General features: G+C 46.0%; 1 protein-coding gene across 3 annotated transcripts in view; it reads right to left on the reverse strand.

Annotated features, from left to right (window-relative positions):
- CCDC130 (coiled-coil domain containing 130) overlaps nt 1-92 on the reverse strand; it is a 13,292-nt gene extending 13,200 nt beyond the window's left edge. For all 3 annotated transcript variants that reach the window (XM_012729131.1, XM_012729133.1, XM_012729130.1), the window contains exon 1: nt 45-92. The gene's annotated coding sequence lies outside the window, so the exon portion shown is untranslated. The remainder of the gene's footprint in view (nt 1-44) is intronic.
- Between the last annotated feature and the right edge of the window lie 6,011 nt (nt 93-6,103).

Here is a 6,103-nt window from a genome sequence, read left to right on the forward strand (position 1 = left end):
CCCCCGGGCCAACTCGACCTGCCCACCCCTCTGCCCGCACTTACCTGCCCTCCTCCTGACGTCACGCCGGCCTGTGCCCGGAAGTGGTGCTGGGCGCGCAATGGGGCGTGGCACACTCCCCGCGTGACAGGGGACGCTGGCGCGAGGCGGGGCGAGGCCGCAACGCCGCGCTGAATGGCTGAATACCGAACGCACGGCCCCGCCCACTCTGCCTGGACCAATCCGAGGCTCGCCTTTCTGACCCATGCAGAACACCGGCGAGCATGGCGCAGCTAGGGTAGTCACTCACGCTAGCCCTCTGCGTTTCAATGGCTAGTGACCCAAGAATTGTTTTACGTTTTTAAGTGAGTGGGGTAAAGTGAAAAGAATAACCTCTTACGACTTGTGAAGACAATACCAAGTTCCAGCTTTGGTGCTCATAAGTAAATTTTTATTGGGATACAGCCACACCTGCTCATTTACCGGTAGGTAGCTGCCTTTCCACTGCAAGGGCAAAATAGTTGAATGGATGCAACAGAGTCTAAAATTTTGTTATTTGGCCTTTTACAGAAGTGGGCCAACTCTTGCCTTAGAACCTTCAGACCAGGCCCTCCCTGGTGGCGCAGCGGGTTAAAGGCACAGCACTGAGAAGCTAAAGCCACTTCAGCATGAGTTCGATCCCGGCCCTGGAGGTGACCCACATGGTGCAGCGGACCTCTCCTGACACGCCCGCTGCACCCCTCAGCAGTGTACTTCATCAGTCAGCCCGTTCTGCTCTCCACTCTGTCTCTGGTGAATCCTCTCACCACCTCTGTACCCCAGTTCTGTATGCATAAGTAAATAAATCCTTAAGAACCTTCAGACCAACCTGAGTGTGCCTTCTGCATAGGGGGTGTCTTTTAAAAAAAGATTTATTTTATTTATTTATGCATACGAGAACTGGGGTGTAGGTCTGAGGTGTGGGTCGTGAAAGGATTCACCAGAGTCAGAATGGGGAGCTGGACTGGCAGATCCACTGAATTACACTGCTGAGGGTAGCATGAGTTGAGATAGGCCTAGGATTGAACTCCGTGCTGCAGTGGCTGTGGATAGCTTCACAGTGCTGAGCCTTAACCCCTTGCACCACCAGGGAGGCCCAGAATGACTTTGAATTAACTTTTATGGACTGTGTTGCCTGAATTTGTTCACTCGACATCTGTTTATTAGATGCCCAGTATATGGCAGGTCATTGGGGATTCAGAGAGCAAAGGACACATCCTTTCCCCATAGATGAGGCAGACATATCAACTTGAAATAGCAAAGGCAGTATGAGAAATGATGACACTACTATCATCACTAATACTGTATGTATGTTGTTTGAGGCCAGGCCCTGTCACACGGTGAGTGTGCCATACCCACTTGCAAGTTAGTTTTCATCTATTATGATGCTTGAGTGCTCCCTACTCAGTGTCATTCATGTATTCACTATTTGCTTTAATATGTATCATCTCAGGAAAGGCTGTTCCTAGGATACACTGTCATTCTCATTTTATAGATGAGATAGGTCCGGAGAGTTTCAGTAACTGACCGAAGTTCACACAGCTAATGTCAGGTGGACTTCCATTGGCTGATGCTAAACTTTGCAACCTTAACCTCTGAGTTATACTACGTTTGGTTGTTTATTAGATGTTCAGGATATGTCAGGCCATTGGGGATTCCAGAAGGATATTTAATGAAGGTGGGCTGTTTGGAAGTGAGCAGGAATGAGGGTCAAAGTGGTCCCTGCGAGGTCTGACTCCTGAACTAAATGAGGGGGAGCAAGACAGAGCAAGAGGGGACAGAGCAGAGGCACACTCACATCCTCAGGAATAAGATGGAGCCAGATTCAAAGCCAGTAATCTTGCTTGTTACATCTGTATTTTGCTTATGTCCTTATATTGAAGGAAGACATAGTGACTGAAAGCTGCAAGTGCCATCTTGTGAGCAATATTTTGGGGCAGGGGAGGGAAGAAGCTTCCATTTTCAAGAGATATGTAGACCCTTACTCTTACTACTCACTTACAGGGCAGATGCTGGAGCCCAGGCACGAATCAGATCTGAAGAGGCTTCAATAAGGACACCAAATGCAGGTCAATTCCTATGGGGCCAGTGGCACTTCTTAGGGAGCAGAGGGATATTAGGCAGCCTGGGTAGAGTGGCAGGATGGAACCTAGAGTCTAGCTCTGGGTTTGCACACACCACTATTAATTTGGGACTCTGGCCGAGTCACCTCACCTTTGTTTGCTCATGTGTAAAGTGGACTATCTTTTCTCTGAGCAATAAGTGCATACAAATGATTTTGTAAACAGTCTGAATAAGAAAAGAGGGGTAGGAGGGCATTCTGGGATCAAACCTGGATTTTGGGGACAAGGGAAAAATGACAGAGGGAGAGATGTCAGGAGGTTCTTTATATAAACCAGAAATCCACTTTCCTGCTTTAGGTACCCACTGATCCACTAGCTGCCTGGGAGCACCACGGAGTATGGAAATCCTTTTTCAAGTCAACCCTCACCCTACTCCCATGTCACATCTTAATCCTTTCAATCACAACCAGCTAAAACTGGTTGGACTCAATCTCATGCTCAATCTGTGCAGTCAAAACGGTTCAGGATACTTTCCTAGCCCATTACCTTTGTGTGAGAACATCCAACCTCCAGAGGGCGCAGCAGCACCTGTACGTAGCTATTCTTTCCTGTTTAACCCCTTCCCTGACTATTGCTTATTGGGTCTAGGGAGTAGATTCAACCCCCGCAGGCCATTGGGTTCGTGTCTGGGAATTTAGAATGGGATCCAGACGTGCACAGAGTTGTTGCCTGACCTGAGTACATGAAAACGTGCAGGAAAAAGCAGAGATAAGCAGCCATGTCGGGTGGGAATGGGGGTGGGGAAGAAAGGGAGAAGGAAAGTGAGTAAGATAATTAAAGAAAATAATAGAAAGAAAGTAATGGAGAGGGAACACAGAGAGAGATAATATGGAGGAGTAGAAACAGACAGAGAAAAAGAAAGATTAAAAAAAAAATCTCTGGAGACCATTTAGTCCTTAGGTCCCAAAGATAACCTTGTATCCATATAATAAACTCTCCTCTTTTGACTAAGTTAGTTTGAAGAAGTTTCTCTTGCAAACATAGAGCCTTAACTTAAGTGCTTGAGACATGGATTTGGGGATGTGAAATTTATAAACTGTAGGTTATTCACCTCATTTTCTGCTGACACCAAGACTGGAGGCCTCACATCACTTTCTAAGCACAACTGCAGAGTATGAAATAACTATAGAACTGTAAAAATGAAGCTCAAACCAGAAAATGCAAGTTAATCATCTTTAGCAAATGAGTACCAAGAGTGGTCAATCTCTCTGATTGTGGAAAACAAGGATTTGAACTTCAAGGTTTACAAAACCAGAAAACTGGATCTTTGTGAGTCCTGGGGTCTCTCAACAGGAAGTTGTACCTGAAGGTTATTTAACACATTTCCAGGGCTATCAGAGTTCAAGATTTAATGGTTGATGGGGCCCAGAAAAGGAAAGCTAGAAAAGGAAGCTTGAAAAGGAAAGCTAGAAAAGGAAGCTTGACATGTTTTGAAATCTACTGCAGGCAAAACAGAAAGCTCAATTACAGACTGATATATTTGTTTTCATAAGAGCTTGAGATGATGAGGACAATATTTGGGTTTCTCAGATATGCAATGGATTCTAGAAAATCCTCTCCCTGATGCAAATGTTACAGTGCATGGAGAGAGGGCACTATGGAACCCCCAAACCTCCCTGCTTTGAATAGGTTTTGCCATCCACCACATCAAGACAAGACATAAGAGCTTTAATGGAAAGGAAATTTAATACAGTGAGTGTGCAATACAGAAAAGACAAAGAATATAGTTTCTAAATCAAAGACCCAAAGTTCCCCATCCCCTTGTGGGTAAAAGTCCACCCAAAAGGGATTGGCCCAAAGTAAGGCCTGAAAGCCCTCCACAAGCCTAAAGCACCTTCTGGCTGGGACCCATGGAAAAAGGCCAGACATGGCCAGACAAGTCTGGGAGAAAAAGGGCAAAATCAAAATCAAGATAAACACTGCCATAGTGATCCTCCTCACAGGTCTCTCACCCACATCTGTTTCAACCAGCCCCGGACCAAGAAGCAAGCACAGTTTCTTCACATGTTTCTCTGCTCCATGTGCCTCCCTCAGGACATCTTCTGGCTCTCCATCCTGCTTCCTTCCACCTCAGTCTCCTCTCTAGATTCTTCTCTTCTCTCCTCAGCTCTACCCTCCTTTTGGGTGGGGAAGGGAACCTGGAAACTCGCCTTTTCCTGTGGACCACCCTGTGACACAAACCCAAAGGTATAGAGAGCAGACCAGGGCCAGAGCGTCAGGGCGATTCTCCAGACCCTTGGGCTAATCCTTCAGCTGCCAGACACTGAGCACAGGGACACCCTGGAAGCCTTGCTGTCTTTGCTGTAGCTTGCAGCTCCAAAGGAGGGAGGAAGAGAGGGCCTGCAGAACCAGAGAGTTATGTGCCACACTTTCCCTTGCTGTCTGCTACACCTGGCTTATTCTTCAAATAAAGTCTCTTGGTGAAACAAAATTTTGAAAAGGAACCTCTTCAGAAATACATATTTGGGTTTCTCAGATATGCAATGGATTCTAGAAAATCCTCTCCCTGATGCAAATGTTACAGTGTACGGAGAGAAGGCACATGTTTCCGGTGTGATAAGAGGAGGGAGGCAATGCAAAGGACTTTGAGTTCATGCAGGATAGCAAGAGCTCTTACTTAGTCTGTGTGTCTAAGGTGGCAGACCACAGGACCGGATTAATTGAGATGGCAGCCTTCTTTCCCCGTGGTGGAAGGGCACCTTGAAGCTATGAGACCCCATCAAGCTTTGTGGCTCCCATAACAGGAAGAGAGAACAGAGGAAACCCTTAGTGGGAAAAGTACAACACCATCTGCAGGCAACCTCTAAACAACAACAACAATATGCTACATCCAGGCACTGCTTTTATTTTATGGTGTTCAAAGGGGTTTTAAAGGAACCTGTGCCTTTATGGGTTTAGGGAAATTACTCTTCAGAGCAGTTGGTTTCTGTTCTTGGCTCTGCTGATTGCTATTTTAGTTGACTTAGTGTGCAGTGGGAACATTTTAACAATCTCTTGGAGCCTGCTGTTCTTGAAATTTGAGTAGAAAGCAAGGAGCCAGCGACTGAAAGACTAATAGCATTTCTGGTTTTCTAAAAGCCTTTGAAGTAATAACTCAAAAGCATTTTTGCTTATGGTTGGGAGAGGAGGCCAGGAATGCATGCTGCCAGCAAGACTGTTCTCTCGGTGGCTCTTTATCTATCACAGCTCTCTGATGGTGCTTTGACAGCAGAATTGGAAGGACATAGGCACGGCAAACACAAGACTCCTACAATTAGTCACAGGCAGGTAGGCCAGGATTTGAGCAACTCTGTGCTTTGGTCTTGGCTCGAAGCCTTAGAGGCTGAAGCTGGGTTGGAAAACTGTAAAGGGCCCTGTAGTAAATATTTCATATGATGGCCAGATGGCCTTGTAGCCACTCCTCAGCTCTGGTGTTATTGAATGAAAGCAGTCAGACAATATGTAAATGAACAGGTGTGGCTGTGTGCCACTGAAACTCTATTTCTAAAATCAGGCAGTTGGCAGGATGGTTTGCTGAGTCCTGGTATAAGAGATTGAAAAGATCAAATTTTCATCTTCAAAGCATTCACTCTGACTCTTTTCAATAGAAGCAGCTGCAAAATGGGATGCAGGGAGAGTCTGTGTTTGAACTTTGGTTGATAGGAATTTTTACAAAAGAGTAATTTATGCATACAAGAGCTGGGATAGAGGTGAGAGGTGTAGGGGGTGAGAGGACTCACCAGAGACAGAATGGGGAGCACTACAGCAGATGTACTGAAATACACTCTCGAGGGGAGCAGTGGAAAAGATAGGAAAGATCTGCTATGCCTTGTGGATTACTTCCCTGGTTGAGGATTGAACTCAGGCTGTAGTGTCTGGCGATAGCTTGACAGTGCTGAGACTTTAACCCGTGCCACCTGGGAGGCACGGGAGGTATACGAAATTTTTAGTTTTAAATCCAGATGTTTGAATGTAGGTTGTCA

This window comes from Condylura cristata, unplaced genomic scaffold, assembly GCF_000260355.1.
Source record: "Condylura cristata isolate star-nosed mole 26May11 unplaced genomic scaffold, ConCri1.0 scaffold00024, whole genome shotgun sequence".
Lineage (NCBI taxonomy): Eukaryota > Metazoa > Chordata > Mammalia > Eulipotyphla > Talpidae > Condylura > Condylura cristata.